This window comes from Anabrus simplex, chromosome 2, assembly GCF_040414725.1.
Source record: "Anabrus simplex isolate iqAnaSimp1 chromosome 2, ASM4041472v1, whole genome shotgun sequence".
In the NCBI taxonomy this organism is placed as follows: Eukaryota; Metazoa; Arthropoda; class Insecta; order Orthoptera; family Tettigoniidae; genus Anabrus; species Anabrus simplex.
In genome coordinates, this window is record NC_090266.1 from 1,038,030,170 (window position 1) to 1,038,049,131 (window position 18,962).

Below are 18,962 nucleotides of genomic sequence, written 5' to 3' on the forward strand. Positions count from 1 at the left end.
TGGTACCAAAACCTTAAGTCAACAGGTATAGGTACCAATGAAGTTGGGGATGAGTGGAATCTTGCTAATACAGCACAGGGAAAGTTTAAGGAAGTGGAGATTATTATCAGTGGAATATTATGTAGGAGGGATACTGACTGGAAGGAGATCAGGAATTTAAATGAGACTGTAGAGTGGGTATGTGGGAAAATGGAAGAGAGAATGGTAGATCATAATGGGTGGATAGGGGATAGGAATTCAAGAAAAAGCCATGGGAAGATTTCTGCAATAACATTTAAAAGCCAGGTCAAGAAGAGGGAAGCCTTACTGGTCAGTAATAAAGAATCTTAGAAAGGGAGGGAAAAAGGAAACGAATTGTGGTTTAGATAAATTAGGTGAGCTCATAGTAGATCCCAGGAAATCAATGGACTTGTGAAAGGAATAAGTTGAAAATCCTTCTCAACATAAAAGGAAATATTTCTGGTAATGTCATGAACAACTGAGCTCATGGGGATGATGACAATTATACTTGTGAAATTACAGTTGGGAAAGTGTAAAAAATCGTAAATAGACTCCATTGTCATAAATAGCAGGTATAGAAGAAAATGGATCTGAAATGGTGTATATAGTGGGAAGCCAGGGTCATGAAGGCTTCATAGTAATAGTATTACCATGGAATGTTAGAAAGGTATCTTCTGACTGGGTGAAGGCAATACTTGAACCTATCTTTAAGCAAGGAAACAGGAAGCTTAATAACAACTGTAGAGGAATGTCATTAATCTATATACCAGGCAATGCATTTTGGAAGGGGGGTGAGATCAGTGGTTGAGAGTAAGTTGGATGAAGACCAGTGTAGTTTCAGACCACAGAGGGGCTATCAGGATCAGACTTTCAGTATGCATCAGGTAATTGAAACATATTATAAAGGTAATAAATAGTTACGTTTGTGTCTCATAGATGTAGAGAAATCATATGGCAGAGTATCAAGAGAATGGATGTTAGCTGTACTGGAGGATTATGGGATTAATTGTAGATTTTTAAAAGCAATCAAAAGCATGTATGTTGACAATTTTGCTTCAGTGAGAATTGATGATAGAATGAGTTCTGTGTTCAAGGTATATGGAGTTGTTGGACAAGGCTGTAATCATTCACCTTTGTTGTTCATAATTTACATGGATCATCTACAGAAAGCTATCAAGTGAATGTGAGGAATTTAGTTAGATGGAGAAGTACTAAACTGTTTGGCCTATGCTGATGACTTGGTCTTAATGGCAGACTGTGCTAAAAGCCTGCAGGATAATATCTTGAAACATGAAAATATGTGCAATGCACATGATATGAAAATAGCTTTTGTAATACTAAATAATGTGTCATCAGTAGGAAAGAAACCTGAGAGAATTGAATGTAAGGCTTTGAATACAAAACTGGAACAGGTAGATCATTTCATCTATTTAGGATGTGTATTCCCTCAGGATGGTAGTATAGTTAGTGAGACTGAATCATACTGTAGCAAAGCTAATGCAGTGAGTTTACAGTTGTGAGCAATAGGTAGTATCCTGTAAGATAGAATTCAGCTCCTGGATGAAACTACTGTATCATTGCACAGGTGTGTTTTCCGAACATCTTGCTTTACGAAAGTGGAAGCCAGGTGGTCTGAGGTATCTTATTCATAAGTTGGAAGAAACAGATATAAATGTAGAGAGAATGACCACTGAGAAAACAGGTGGGAACAATAGAAGGAGGGTATTTGGTGTGAGGAGATAAAGGCTAATTTTTGGAATAAACTTGTTTGATGAAGCTATGTGCATAGACTGGCTTTGGTGGTGTGGTCATGTGAGTCAAATAGATGAGGACAGGTTACCTAGAAAAATTATGGCTTGGTCATGGAGGGTAAGAATATTAGAGGGAGTCCAAGATGCTGACAGTCAGACTCAGTTTCTAGTGGTATAGTTATTGAACTAAATGAGTCAACAAAGCTAGTTATAAGTATGTTCTTCACCCTAATTCCGAGATTAATGTTTACAACATTCAAGACAGTTAGGCTCAATGGAATTATTTTCAAAATGAATTCTGAACATTAAGAACATAAAACTTCCCCCCTTTTGGCCACAAAGTAATGTGAATGAAACTTGCAACTATTTGTACTGCTCTTATTTGAACATGCTATGTATTCAACAGATATGAACGGCTCTGATTGAGGTTGCAAGCTGATTGTTAATGACACTTTGACATATTGTTGTCCTTTTTGACAGGACTGCAATATTATTTCTGTTAAGGTGTCCATTGCCAAGAAACATTTGCTAGATTTACCATAGTGACTGGAATTCAATTTCTTGTTTATAATAATAATATACACAATAAATAAAGTTAACATTCAACAAATTGCCCTTTCTTTTATATACATTCATACTGGTGCAGAACACATTCATATTATAGACTTTTATGCTTTTCAGTGTTCAATTAGCTAGCTGTTCATTTGCTAAAAAGCCTCCGTAGTCCTATGTTTGTAACTACCTTTATGGTCTCATATAGTTCAATAATTATACAATTAGAACTGAGTCTAACTATCTGCGACTTCGTCTCTCTATATTTTTCTTATCCTTCATGACCGCGCTATTAATTTCCTAGGTAATCTATCCTGATCTTGGAAATAGAGTGAAGATCATTCTTTACTTTTAGGCAGTCCTAGCAGAAATCGAATCACTAGTATTCCTAACTACAGTACAGCAGAGTATGGAAGATTCCAAGGCTAATACAAATTAAACACTCAAAGGATTTACTTGTGCTTGTATTATATTTCATGCCTTGCAAGATCAAAAATGTTGTGTGTGGATAGCAATATCTATGTAATTGAAACCTTATTAAATTACAAACTTGCCAAATTTATTGAAGAATGTCACCAGTAAACTAAGTCAAAATGTGAGGGAAATTTTGTTTATCTAGGGGTTAATGAAACAGTTAACAAAAATCATAAGTTTGGATAATTTTCATACTTTTGAAAAAAAATTGTTCAACATTGCATGTTGATGTTGTATTTAAATTAATACTTGATACCCAGGATCTTAGTGATGTTCACAGAAGTAGTTTCATTGTTTTAATGTAAAACAATACTCCATAAATGCTTGCTGCTGGCAGGTGGCTCATTGGGGCAAGTAGCTAAAGGCAGGTAAATATCATAGTATAAATTTCACTGCAGTTTGACATTGAATCAACTTATAACATAAATAATATAGCATTGAAATAACAAATTTAAAATGACTGGCTGAAACTGAAGCCTTATAATCTCATCTCAGATTTATGACTGATGTTTCAGATGGATATATTTAACAAATAACTTACAAGTTTTGGAATTGTGTAATATTCTTTCAAATGATTTAATTGTGACTGTGGAATCGGTTTTCAATGAGATGGCACTGAAATGAGTGATAAAGCAAGATTATAGACTAGTCAGAGGAAAAAACTTATGAATTGCAAAGTGTGCATGAAATTTTGTGGAAAATTTCCAAATCTTTTGGAAACATACAGTATATTTGTTCCCTCTTATTGATGATGAGTTGGAGGTTGAACCACTGAAAGTAGTGTTGTTAAAAACTGTCAAGCCAGTCAAGGGAATCAAGCGCTAATCAACATTCCCTTTTGAAATTAATTGTTAATAAAAATAGAAAATGCTAATTGTTCTAAATGTAATTGTTCTAAAATTATAACTGATAATTAATTTTGTTACTTACAAAAAACTTTTTCAGTTTTAATGGTATTTATTTGCAGTGGAAGTGCTTTGAGTTATGATGAAAGTGGCTAGCTCGAAATACCATATATTTTAGATTTCTTTCCCAAGTTGTTTAGTTGCGTGCAACTTGGGACATGCAGTAAATGTCAAAATCTCATATTTGTACATAATTGGAAAAATAATGCTGAATCATATTCAGAAGGTATAACTGTAGACCCAAATTTTCAAGAACTTAATTTATGAACAGCTATTATTTAGGTTTTAATGAAAAATGTTTGAATTCCAAAGTGTCCCATAAAATTAAGATAAATGATCTATACGGTACTGCACACTTACCAGGTGAAAGGATTCTATAACAAAGTGAGATTTATGATCTGGTACCACTATGGGCTGAGATGTGTATTACACCTGCAACATATAAGGGCATGGACACCATGAGAAAAAATCCATATCTTCATAATCTTTACCCTTACCCAAATTTCTGAAATAAACTGCAAGCATATTTTTGGGATAATGATTAGTTATTGAAAACATTAACAGATTAGCCTCCTTATTTCTGATATGTAATTATAAAATCTTTTAGATAGGCTACATATAGTACTGGTTATATAGATGAGAAGAAACAGGAAAATGTTCAGTCCAGCCTTTATTTCTGACCTGATCAAACCTGTTGCCTATCCTTCAAAATCTTATGAATTGCAAAGTGTGCATGAAATTTTGTGGAAAATTTCCAAATCTTTTGGAAACATAAAATATTTCACTGCAGTTTGACATTGAATCAACTTATAACATAAATAATATAGCATTGAAATAACAAATTTAAAATGACTGGCTGAAATTGAAGCCTTACAATCTCATCTCAGATTTATGCCTGATGTTTCAGATGGATATGTTTAACAAATAACTTACAAGTTTTGGAATTGTGTAATATTCTTTCAAATGATCTAATTGTGACTGTGGAATTGGTTTTCAATGAGATGGCACTGAAATGGGTGATAAGCAAGCTTACTGGATAATTTTCATACTGATAACAATAAGGCATATTATTGATACGATCTATGGTAGCGTGGCAAAATGTGATATGTATCCTTCCCCATCAAATGATCACTTCATACATGCGGCCTGCTCATATATGTCAGGCAGCAATCACTTTTCAGTTCTGTTCTTTCCCTTAGCTTTTAAAATAATTTTATTCTTACTTACATGTGTATTCTTGTTTGAGTCATCAATCCAATGACTTGTTTTATGCATCTCTGTTTGCCACCCTATCTTTTGTTGATCATTTAATTTCTACTACATCCTATATCTGCCCTAATCTGCTTGTCATAATCATACCTTGTTATATCCCTATCGTTCTTACTGCCTACACTCCCCTCAAGAAACTACTGAACAATACATGGATGTCTAAAGATTTGTGTTGTATAGTATTTTATTTCATCCAAATGATCATACAGTGATTTGGAACATGTCAATAATCATATTTACAGTAACAAAGGATAAAATAGTAATATACATGCCATGAGAAATAAAGAGAAATATACAATGTGGCAAAGAGGCACACATTTAAAAAAAGGCAATACATAAGTTAATTGTCAAGAGCTAAGTATTCTTCAATAGAATAAAAACAATGGTTAGAAACAAATTTGAATAATTCTTTCTTAAATTTTGAAATGGATTTTATATGCTTAATGTAGTCTGGCAATTCATTAAATAAATGTACTCCTACATAACTCAAACTTGATTCATATAGCTTAGTTTTGTGTGCAGGCTGTGTCTATTTCTAGTATTATACCTATGTAAATTGGAGTTTACGGTGAAAATGTTTACATTCTCTTTCATATATACAAGTGTATGGAAGTTATAAAGGCTAGGCAATGGTAAAATAAAATAAAGTTTAAAGTATTTCTTGCAGCCGACACTGGCCATTCCTCTAATTATTTTCTTTTGTAACATACAGTGTCTTATCATTCTATAATTTCTTTTAGTCAAATTTAACCAAATAGATCTCCTCTCACCAATACTATTCAACATCACTTCATTTGTGATTTGATCTATTCATCTCAACTTCAGCATTCTTCTCTAACACCACATTTCAGTAGCATCAATTCTATTTCTTTCTGATGGAAGTGAAATATTTATTTATAATAAAAATAATATGCAGGATAATTATTTTCTCCTCATAAACATAAAATACATCATTTTCACACTATCTCAAGGCATATGTTGAGATAAAACCTTACACAAAAAATTATGAGGGAGCCTGTTACTATAAGCGAAGCCCATATTCTTGCCAGAAGGTAAAAGTAAATGTCATTGAAAACCATGATCACATGCATCCATAAAGGGAAACTTGTATCTTTTGGTACAATTTCAAGAGCATATTCTCTACTGAAATTATTGTTACCTGTAACATTCTTGTAAAATGGAATGAAGCCTGCAAACTACATCATACCATAGTAAATTTGAGGAGGACTTACAGTTGATATTGCACCTTGATCATAACTTTCATCTTTCATTTTGTACTTGCATATGGTATATAATTACTCAGTGAGATAAATAGTAGCATATCAAGACTGCGTGTCTGTTTTCAAGAAGGAATGATGCGGGTCTTAAGCACACATTTCAAAGCAAATACTAAATAGCATTATCTACATCAATATTAATGTAGAAAACTGGCAAAGACTCTGAGAAAAACGAAGGGTCTTATTGGTGCTATTGAATAATATAAATTAGAAAGTGTCTAAGTGCCAAAGTAAGCAAACATAAGTTAGATGGTTTAAACGGTTCTATGTACCGTGTAGAATACTTTTATAATGTGTTCATAGCTTCAACATTTTTCTTGTAGTTTTTAATGCCCTCGGAAGATGTTTGTTAATAAGGGTCCAAGTGCCGCTTGTTGTCACCTGCTTACAGTAGCGTTTTTAGCACATATAGGCCTATGACACAAGATGTATTCCAGTGATGACGTAATCATTCTAAAACAAGAAAGAGGGGCTTTGAAAGTGTCTCCAGGGAAAGAAAGAGACTAGAAAACAGTGGACAATCCTAAAAAAACTGGAGACAGAAAGATGTGTCAGCAAATCACCCTCCGAATGCGCATGTAAGTAAAAACTATATTTACACTCCTAACATAATGAACATCTGTATTCTAAATCTTGCAATCAGAAAACTACTACTACTACTACTACTACTACTACTACTACTACTACTACTGGTACTGGTACTACTAATAATAGTAATAGTGATAAGTTATATAATTCTTTCACAGGTAATATGCAAGTGTAAAGGAGAATGTTATAAATTGTTAGCTGAACATAAACAACGGCTGTTTTTTGATTTCTACAGATGCACATTGTAGCAACAGGGAACATTTCCTCTTGGTCTTATGCAGCAAGCTGCTGTAAAGATGAGACAGCATGGAAAATATGACAATCCTGCAGAAAGCTGTTTATAAACTACAGTCTACTACACTGTTCCAGATGGTAAAGGTAGTCTTGTACAAGTCTGTCGTAAAATCTTTTTGGATATATATTTGCACTGGCTCACAAACATATCCAAGTTTTGCAAGAGGAAAAGAAGAAACGAGAATATTTTAATGCTGATAATAGGGGAAAATACAGAGCACCAAGGAAGTATTCAGAAGAAGAGAGGAAGCAAATATGTGAATACGTTAAATCTTTCCCACGGAAGAAAATCATTAGGCCTATAATGAAGAGAGATGAAACAAACAGTCATTTAGCCCAGATTTGAATATGTCAAGGCTATTTAGAGCTTTGATTGTAAAATATCCAGGTATGAAAGTGACGTACAATTACTATGCTGATACATTGAAGAAGAGTTATCCTATTTTGAGAATTGGATGGCCCACATCGGACACTTGTAGTACTTGTGGCTTACTGAATGCCAAAATTAAGTGTGATCCAAGCAACACCTAACACAAAGCAGCCCTTGAGCTTCACCAGAAAAAGGCAGAGAAGGCAATGTCTGTTTTAAATGAAGACAGAATTTTGTCACGGATGCTTAGTAGCGATACATGTGTGATCACAGTTAATTTACAGAAGGTATTGTATATTCCTTCACTGAGATATTGTGAGATATACTACTCCAACCAGCTGTCCTGTTTCAGTCTGTGTGTTCATGTTTGTGACACCAAAGATGCATACATGTGTCTTTGGAATGAGAGTGTTAGTGGGCGTGGTGTCAATGAAATTGTTTCCTCAATGCTAAAAGTTTTTTCCCTTCTTCCCTCTAATAAGTGAAAGCTGGTAATTCGGACTGATAATTGCATCAGAGAAAACAAAAATAAGATGATTGTTGTTGCTCTTCTGCATCCCATTGCAAAAGGTCGCTTTGATGAGATTAGTCACATTTTTTCGTTACCGGTAGTGGTCATTCGTTTTTTCCTTGTGACTCTGATTTTGCTATGATTGAGAAGAGGAAATGTGTCAGTAAGATGTTTGTGCCACATGAACTAGAAACATGAATAACATCTAGTAGGTCAAAACATTATTACATTGTTGTAAATATGGAAGAGAATGATTTGAAGGATTTACACAAAGCTACAGATAGCTATATGAACACATTAAAATTGAGTATGTCCCAGGTTTCTTGGATTAAAGTCACGAAGGAGAATCCTGCCCTTGGACAAGTGAAAACATCTTTCACTGACATTGCTCCCTGGAACATGTAACATTATAAAGAAGGGAAGGAGACCAGCAGACCTATTTACTATAGAACTACAACCACTGGAGTTGAAAATTTGCCTCACTGTTGAAAAGAAAAATGATTTGAAGAAAATGATTTCTTACTCATCAAATGAACACAAGCAATTTTATTACAGTATAACACAGTAGGCTCCAGTATTTTATGTAGATAATAGGACCAGTAGGTGACAGTGGACCAGTAGATGGCACTTAAAGGTGTTAAAGCAATTCTTAAGCTTGTAAAAGGAGTTATAATAAATTTCAATTAATAGTTCCCTTCTATGATTCCAGAGTTCAGCATATGAAATAAAGTGAAATATAATAGTATCTTCTACATATTTCCAAAGTGGTTTCATAAAGAGCCGTGTGAGCATTAGATGTTTAAATGGCATCTTTTTTAAGTTATTGTTAACGAGGAGGTAATAATACAGGCATGATGCTGGGCAGGGTATTTTTTTTACCATGCTCGTTTGATTTATTTTTAACAAATATACCCTTTGGGGAGGGTAATATTAGCATATTCAGAAGTTTTAACTTCGACTGAAGAAATATGTTGTTAGTGTCATCTATTGGTCCTTAATATACCTAGTGGAATAGTAGTTGGCAGGGTATGCCATCTTCACAACCCATCCACAAAACCTAATGTGCTAGTTGTGGCCGTTGGTGAGCAGAAATCAGTGAAGCAACAGAAGTCCTTATTATGTAATATTATGTAAATGTAAATTTTTGTCTTGTCATCATTTTAGGTAAACAAAAACATTTAAAAAACTGAAGAATTTGTGCAAAGCAAATTATTGTATGAAGCTTTCTTATTTAAAAATTATTACACATTTAGGCATATGAAGAAATGGACTATGAAGAAGATTTATGTTCAAAGAGACCTGGGTATTTACATTTCCTGATTTAAATTGTATTTTTCTGTAAATTATAGAAAGGGATTTAGAATTTTTATACATGACTTGTGAGGCAGGGTGTGCCACGTGTAAGTGGCCCTTCCTGTCGTTTTGTAATATCCGTAAAGATGCAAATTCTGCAGAAAGCATAATTCTAGAACATCATTGTCATTGGTCAAAAGTACAACTGTTTTTATTGGTGAATGTGGCAAACTGGAGTGTTACTATTGGTCATTTATTATCACTCTATTTCCTGTTTGTGGCTCCTCGCGTTTACGAGTGACTTTGTCCGCGTCTTTGAATTTGGAGCAATACAGCGGGCGGACGCGTTTTGCGTCCGTCCCGCAATGGGTCTTCAGCCGGCCAAGGTAAGCGCTTCGTTTTTGCCTTATGTTATTTAAATTCATTCTTATTCCCACTTAATGTAAATTCAGTAATTATGTAGAAGTTCATCTCGTGTGTCGGAGTTTCCTCTAGTTTTCCACATTTTCCAAAATAGAGCATTTATATGACTTAGCGATTATGCTAATCCGCAACGTGTTATTTTCAGAGGCAGACCTTCCTTTCTAACTTTAGTTGTAATTGTAAGTAACTGTAACACCTTCTTGAATTGTGTAATTAATTTTGTTTCGTTTAAGGTTGTCTCCTTTCATTCTGTAACTTCTGAATCGCCATGTCAATGTTTGTTCGTTACCGAAAAGTTTAATTGTTTCCCTTACACATCTTCTGTTTGTATCTCATGTATCAGTTAATCCGCAGTTCATTTATTTGTTCATTTATAATTGTATATTTATTTCCTTAATAATTATTTGTCTGTTGGGTGTATTATTGTAGGTGTTTTCTCCCCCATAACGTCATACGTTCCCATGGACCTCATTAGGGCTTCCCGCACCTTCCACCATCCTGTCTTAGTTGTCATTTTAGGCCTGTAAGTGTTCCCTGTATTTGCTTTAATTTTGCGTATTTAAAAGATACTCGTCACATTTCCAAGTTTTGGTGTGAACACTCCGCCACTGCATTATTTACAACTATTTCCTTAGTCATATTATTATTATTATTATTATTATTATTATTATTATTATTATTATTATTATTATTATTATTATTATTATTATTATTATTATTATTATTATTATGGTAACCGTATTTGTCCCCAAATACGGTTACACTAGTAGTTGACATGGCAGCCTGAATGTGTATACTTCAACGTGATAGCAAATTCTGGTGAATACAGTAGTTCATTTCAACCTCTAATTGGTAAATGATGTTATAGGAAGAAAAGGAACACTTACAGGTGATGGATATTGTATTAGTTATTAGTAGCAGTCTATGTACACCTATAAATCATAATACAGGTATAAGAAGCATACTTAGGACAGATGTCATGTCCCGTTTTGATTTATTTAACTTCAGTCAGAATTAACAGATTTGTTAAACATTATTAAATTTAGGTAGATATATGTTAAGTTCATTCCATATATACATTTCTGATAAAGTAATGTTATAGTTCAGTTACTACAATTGTTTGAAAGTATGTTCAAGTTGCCAATTATGCTCTCAGCTTTTGTTACTATTTTCAGAGTCCTGTATCTATCTTATCATGCCTGCCAGGGGAAAGGATCTCTTTGTAAATACTGCTGGGAGTCAATGCAAAATGCCATCAAAGCAGTTAAGAAGGGCACACCATATGCCACTGCAGCTACTACATTTGGTGTTCCACGTGCAACATTGATGAACATTTGCAAAAAATGCAAGATTGAACAAATGCCTTTCAGAAGAAAAATGTGCCCACCAAGTGTTCTAAATTAAGAAGAAGAACATATGCTGTGTGATTGGATAGTGGAAATGGGGAAAGTTGGTTTCCCAATAACAAAAATGAACTCTTAGTGAGCGTGCAACGATTAGTGCATGAATTTAAAGCATGGCAATCTGTTTACTGATGGCAAACATAGCAAATCCTGGGGCCGGTACACATAATTCATGAAGAGACTCCAGGAATTAAGCATACAAACTCCTCAAAATTTAGGAATGTCGAATGTCTCTAACAAAGGTAACCACTGAACAGATTCAAAATTGGTGTACTAAAGTCCTCCAGTTCCTAAATAGTGTAAAGTGTGAGTCCATTCACAACCGTTCAAACAGAATTTTCAGTGCTGATGAGGCAGCATTCTTCTTGAACCCCAAAGGCTCTAAACTGTTTTTTCCAAAGGTCGAATGGAATGTGTTCAGTTTTGTGAATACAGACAAGAAGGAATGTCTAATTGTGCTCTTAAATACAAATGCTGAGAGTAAAATTGCACCACCAATGCTACTGTATGCATATGAAAGGTTACCTTCAGATATATCTGCACACAAACTATATTTTGATGTGTAAGTGCCCGCCAGTATGTAATGTCCTGTACAATTCCTATGTATGAGCCTGCAGGCTCGTTGGAATTAATTGAAATAAATGAATGAATGAGTGTACCTGAGGATTGGGCCATTAAAGATCAAGCAATGGTTGGATGAAATGCGAAACATTTTTTGAGTATGTTACAAATGTGTTTCATCCTTGGCTTCTCAAGGAGAAGATTCTCCTCCCAATTTTGTTTTTTCTAGATGGACATAAATCACACATGTCCCTGCACCTGAGTAAGTTTTGTGAGGAAAATTGTATTGTCTTGGTTGCTCTGTTTCCTAATGCAATGCATCTAATACAACCAATGGATGTAGCTGTGTTTAGGCCATTGAAAATTGCTTGGCAAGAGAAAAACAATGAATTTTGACATAACAGACAAGACATTATACTCAAAAAGAGACACTTTCCCCTCTCCTCAAGGAGGATATAATAGCTTCTATGACACCACAAGCAGTCAAAAGCGGATTTAGAAAGTGTGGGCTGTTGCCATGGGATACAAACGCAGCTGATTTTTCAAAGATTCCTTCCACAGAGGGGAAGGAAGAAGTCCCAGTTTTTTGGCAACCCAGCAGCATGTTGCATGAATACCAACTAGTTATAGAAGTAATGGAAAAAGGAATTGGTGGGTTTAGAATTGAATATCTCAAGCAGAAAAAAACTGTGGCATCTGGATGGAAGACATTGGAGAAGAGGACAGAAACATATTTTTATTGTGGAGGAAGTTGATGGAAATTGTTCAAGTCAACTCACCTCCCATGATGAACAGCCCTTTAATAATTGATCAGGAAATACCAGTGCTCAATGCCTCACCTGCTGTCATGAATCAAGGTACGGTTCTGGCAGGTGCAAATAAAAAAACAGCACATGCCATCCCCTCAACATCAACACAAAATCTAAATCCAACTGAAAATATTTCAGTCACTCCAACAATGTAACCTTCACCTGAGGACAAATGGTATCATCATGCCAATGCTACTGGTGCAGAATGTTCCACAAGCAATGTCCCTTCTCCCCTACAATGAGCATTATTTTACCCTAAAGAACTACCTTCAACAATGTCAAAATGAAAGAAGGAAAAATGTCCAAGTGTTGTGGTATCAAAAGATTGGCAGTTGTTCCAGGAAAGAAAGAAAGAAAGAAAGAAAGAAAGAAAGCAGAGGATGAAGCAGAAAGAATGAAAGAATAAAGAGCAAGGTTCAGAGAAGAAAGTATGAAAAAAATGTGCTGAATTAGGAGTGATAAAAGCCATGAAGAGGCTTAAGTTGACTGAAATTCCAGAAAATGACAGTGAATCAGAAGAACGTGTTTTGAACAGCGCATCAATGAATTTAGGTAAGGGAGTTTATGTGATATGCGATTATGAGGGTGAATATTGTCTTGGAATTATTTTGAAGTTAGATACAAATTGGACATATATCAAAGTAATGGCCGTGGCAAGAATTAATTCATGGAAGTGGCCAAAAACTCACAATGTGTGTTGGTATGATGAGAAAGATATAAAGGAAGCGATTTCAAGCCCCAAATTTTACACTAACAGAGGATACTATTGAGTACCAGAAATGAATAAATTTAGCACATTTTAATATATCTGGTTCAACAATATAACCTTGTTTCAGTATTGCTTTGTATTCCATTTATTTAAAGTTTTCTATGTATGAATAATCAAAAGTTTGTGGGTTGGTAACATTTTATAAACTAACTGTCAACTACTGGTGCAATGGCTAAAGACAGATGTCATCTAATGGTGACTTGTCATACCTGTTTCTCTTGTTCGATTTTATGGTTTGGAAAGAACCCATTTATCACTCTCATTATATTTTTAAGTAGAAGAATTACTGAAGTAAACAAATCAATAATAATATTATATTTGTCTGAAATTTCCCTTAAAGTGTCAGCTACTGGTATGTTAAATTAAGCACTGCCACATACTCTACAAAGAGAGACATTAGTAATACATTTTTGGACATAGACCTTTATATATAATAGACAAAATGGTACATACTGTGGACTGTTTTTCAAATATAAGTTTTAAGATAGGTTTTTTCCTATTGGAACAGTGAATATTATCTTGATTATTTTCTGATGTAACATATGAAGAATGTCTCTCTCAAAATGTATTTTATTTTCTTACTAATAACCTTGTATTGATATAAAAGAAGTTTATCGATATTTCTAGGTTCTTTATTTTTGGCACATAGACACTTTCTAATTTATAGTATTCAATTACTGCATGATTATGACAAGAGATAGGCCTATTATATCATTTATTTAAATTTACTTAAGGTAGGATGTAGCAGTGTCACTTATATATACAGGAGAATCTAACCTCATTTTGAGGGGCTTGAATTTGTTTTATATAGTCTACTAGTAAGGATATGTGCTTCAAGTTTTATCATAGTCTTTAATACTCTCCAATTGATCTCATGTCTTCTCTGCCTACTATAGTATTACATAAATAAAAATTAGAATCGATCAGCAATTTTGCATAAGCCTGAAGGTCACCATTTACAGAACATAGCAGGCAACTTACATCACTTTTTATGTAATTTAATTACCTATTACCTACTTTGACCTTCATTCATAAGTTATTCTTGATCTGTGTGGACTGTTGTCCTACATCTGGATACAGGCTTTCATTGACTTTCCAGTGACTTGCTCTGATAATAGAGTAGAATTAAAGGCCAATAATTCTCCATAGCTTGTTGAACAGTGGTTAATAACTTCACTCCATAGCAGCAACAATAGCTGTGGTTGGAAGAGACTTTCTAATTGGAATGATGGTCCCCTCATTACAGAAATTTATAGGTACTGAAAATCACCACACACCATCTGTTACTCATATTAGGGATGGATTTCTTTACCGGTACCTGAAGGTCAACCAGAAAAGGTACCGTAATGCTCACATGGTTTGGAAGATATTGATTAGGGTCAAGTTTGAATCACTGCCTCAGTATGAATGTAGTAGATGTATGGAGTTGTGTGTGGACCTATGTAAGATGGAAGATATTACTGGATAACTTATTACGTACTACCTGCTGCTGCGTTATATTATACATCCTTCTCCAGGCAGCACTATTTAAAGTTGATATAAACCTATCAAAGATTTAACTGTAAACTTAGTAGTTAGCAAGTTGGCTGTGTGCATTTTGGCCATGTAGTTAAGAGCTTGTATTCAGGAGATGATGGTTTATAACCTCACATTCAATAGTTCTAAAGGTGGCTTTCCATGGTGTCTCTGTTTCATATCAGGGAAAGTTTTGTCCATACAGTAATGAAGATCATTATCACTTCCTTCCACTTCCTAGGCCATTCCTATCCCATCATCTATGTAAGATCTGTCTTTGACAGTGCAAATTAAGAAAAAAGCTCATAACTCTAACATAGTACATGCTAAATATTAAAACCTACAAAATGGTAAAAAAAAGAAAGTCAGTGGCTAATATATCTAAAGAAGAAGGATAAAGAAATGGCATACAGTTATAAATTTCTTTACCCAAATATTATCAAACGTTTTATATCTTAGTTGTTTGAGAAGGATGAAAATTTTAACAAGGTTACCGAACAGCTACATTTTTCTGTGGTTTGTATCCTCCTTTCTCCTTCACAAGTAATTTCCTATGTCCAGAGATGAAAAATACCCACTAGAATTAAAATAAGATTGAACATCAGAACAATATGATAGCAAAATATCAGTTTCAATGACCTCCAATAAGGACGTGAAGTAATACTCTAATTAATATCAATTTCAGCATCAATAGTCCTGAGATCTCCAGGCACTAAAAGCCATACGCCATTTCATTTTTACTGGGAGTAAAAGAAATACCCATGCGTTTAGGGAACAATTCAGTCTTCTTGTTAGTGGCACATGATATATGAGGAATGCAACCCATTCATTTGTTAGATATAAAATACAAATAGTTGGACTTAATCTAATGTAAATGAACATTATGAAATGTGCAACTGTACTAACTAGCACTGTGTTAGTACCTGGATAACTCTGAAAGACTTATTCATCTGAGATTATGTAGCAAGGGATTGGGTAACTTGCTTCTGCTGTGCATGTATTCTCCATTATGCAGATATGCCTAAAATGCATATTTTACTAACAATCAAGGTGGAAAAATATTGAATCCCAATTTTAAATGGTAGATGGCAATGTGGCCTTATCTATCTGCAATATGTTATTCATTATGCACAAATAACCATAAATTTAATCTTCTTCATCACTATTCATTCAAATAACCATTAATTTGGAGAAATACTTCCCAACATCCAAGGAAAGAAAAGGAACTTCAGTCTGGAAATTAACAGCTCAAAATTTAGCTTGACCCCATACTTGAAGTGACTTTAATTATCATCATCCATTGGTAAGTATACTGAACTTTGTATAACAATAAAGTATGCAGCTATACTACTGTTAGATACAAGTACTGTATCATTCCAATTTCTGACACAAGTCCTTTGTGAGAAAGTTTTCAAAAGTTTCCAAACATATGCCTATTTCCCAGAATGATTCATAGCAAGAGATCCATCCAGTCAGTGGACTTAACTGGTTGATAACTATTCTTTAATTTATGTACAGTTTTGTACATTACAGTACTGTGTTCTTGTCTTATTAGAACTTTAAGTGCACTTTTGAAAATATGTTTTACAAATAATCTTGAACAGATGAATTCACCTGAACTCAAAGTATAATAGATGCAATATTGTATAGAATTACTTTGGCAATTTATTCAACAACTATTTTCAAATATTAAACATCATAGTTTCTGCATTTACACAATGACTGAACTTCCCAATACACGATATTCTTCATTCATTACAGGTCTTTGTAGGTGCATACTGGTATCCATAAACATATATATACCTCCTGCTGAAACACTGAAGAATTCCATATATTGTTGCAAAATTACATGTAAATATACTTCGGATGATAAGAGTTCCCTTTTCAGAGACAGAATGACATATATGTTACATGTAGTCAAAAATATGTCATCCTCTACCATGCCATCACCATCTAAACTATATATCTTTGAAGAATATATACAGGTTATACCATCTTCAGGTCTATAGAAAACGAGCAGGCTTGAACCAGTATATGACAATCTTTATCTGCAAGCCACATAGTGTACACATTTATGCAGAATCTAAACTACATTATCACAATTTTTGGCTCCATAAATCTCACTTCCTTTGAACCACAGCTGCTTTGGTGAAATATTAGGAACTCTAGTTAATGTATTATAAAATCCTTCAGCATTATTTCTCAATATGAAAATGTTGTGTGTATTTGAAGATGATAATTTAACTCATTTGAAATCTACCCTACTTAAAACCTATTCTTCCTTTGCCAAAACATTATATTGACTGAACAAAGCCAGACAGATCCTTAAGTACATTTTTGCTGTGTATTTCACATCACACAAATGTGCAGGAATCTCACAGCTACAATGATGAAACGGTGTAGCCAACTTGCTCAGTCCAATTTATGGTCATATTTCTGGATTCCCAAATCTTTAAAATAAGTTTAAAAAGAATTGTTTCTGTGAATGAAGGGAAGGTTTATAAAAAAAACCTGTTCCCCTTTGCTCTACTGATTAGAGCCAAATCTCATTATTCTCATATGTGGTTGTTGCATTAATACGTGAACTAATTTACTTAACTGTTAGGAAATATTTCTAACATACTGTACTGAAACATCTTGTCTGGAACACTGAGCTCCTTGTACCATATATATTCACAAGCCAACATGTAGTTCTGTCTGTACTCCATCATCATCATCATCACCATCATCATCATCATCATCATCATCATCATCATCACAACTGTTATCATGGTTATATTGGGCCATAGTCTAACAGAAACACAGGTGCCAAAAACATAATATGCACTGCCCTGCTTCAGTCAGTTGTGCAGTGGTACTTTCCTTCAGCTAAGCATAAAAGAGAACTTGTGCACATCAGCAATGTAAGTAGACCTTACTTTTAGGGGTATAGGGGTCCTAACCTACCTGACAGTAGCTTACCTAACTGTACAACTAACACGAAATATTTTATATTTGAAAGTTTCGGAACTCTCCAGAGCAAATTTACTTTACTCAATTGCACAACTAGTCCTAATTAAAAAACTCTGTTGATCTGCCTTCTTCATGACACACTTCTATTGTATTGTGAGCCTTATAGCAGTACATGCTGGGATCAAGACATGGGCTAAACTTAGGTTACCCCTTTCCGATGATTGATTTACTGAATGTCAAGTCTTAAGCATTTTGAGCTGCAGCCAATAGCGAGTAGAGAAGCCTGCTCTGCTGTCAAGGCTGCTCCAAAAGCTTCTGCCTTGGCCTCTGCTACTGTCAATACTCAATACCTGATCAGTGGAGATGGTAGCCTGAAGTTCGACAAATTAAAGTCGTTAGCTTTGTGGCTAAATGGATAGAATGCTTGCCGTTGGTCCAATGGCCCCGGTTCAATTCTCTGAATCAACCCCCTCATACTATTGAATTCCCTGGGTTGGGTACTGGGTGTTTATGATGTCTTTGCCATTCATTTCATCCTCATTACGTCATCACTGAGATTATCCAGATAACATACACTACTACTTTTAATATTATTATTGCCTTTGCTGGCAAGATGTGATGTTTACAATGGTATGGGCTAGAATAAATTTGTTACTTTCATTGACCTGTCTCAGTCTCATCCTTGGGTTTTGCAATATGAAAGTGACTGATATATTAGTGATGCTAGTAATACCATTCCTTATGCAGCCAGTCCCTGTTATGAATGGTGTGATAATATCACTCATAGAGTTGGTTTGTGCATGCATTTCTGTGGGCTTGGCAGACTGATATGAAATAGCAACTTCTGGTTTGGCAAGGAAAGCAACGGGGAACTACCTCACTGCCCATTTTCCTAGTATGCCTCTTCAGTGGCGCCTAAGCTATTATGGCAGCTTTTGGTGGAGCTGTGGAGGATCAAACCAGCCTTCAGGCTGAATATCCAACATACATATTATTATTATTATTATTATTATTATTATTATTATTATTATTATTATTATTATTATTATTATTATTATTATTATTATTATTATTATTCTTTTCAAGTCAGGTCAGAAGTTTTCTGTTAATGTATGTGACAGTAGACAGTACTACCTGCGACTGTCTAGCCAACGGTTGGACGGCCATTAACCAAACCTGACACAACAGGAGAGAACCAATGGCTTCAGGCAGAGGAGTTCTCTCATGGGAGGCTTAATGAAGCTTT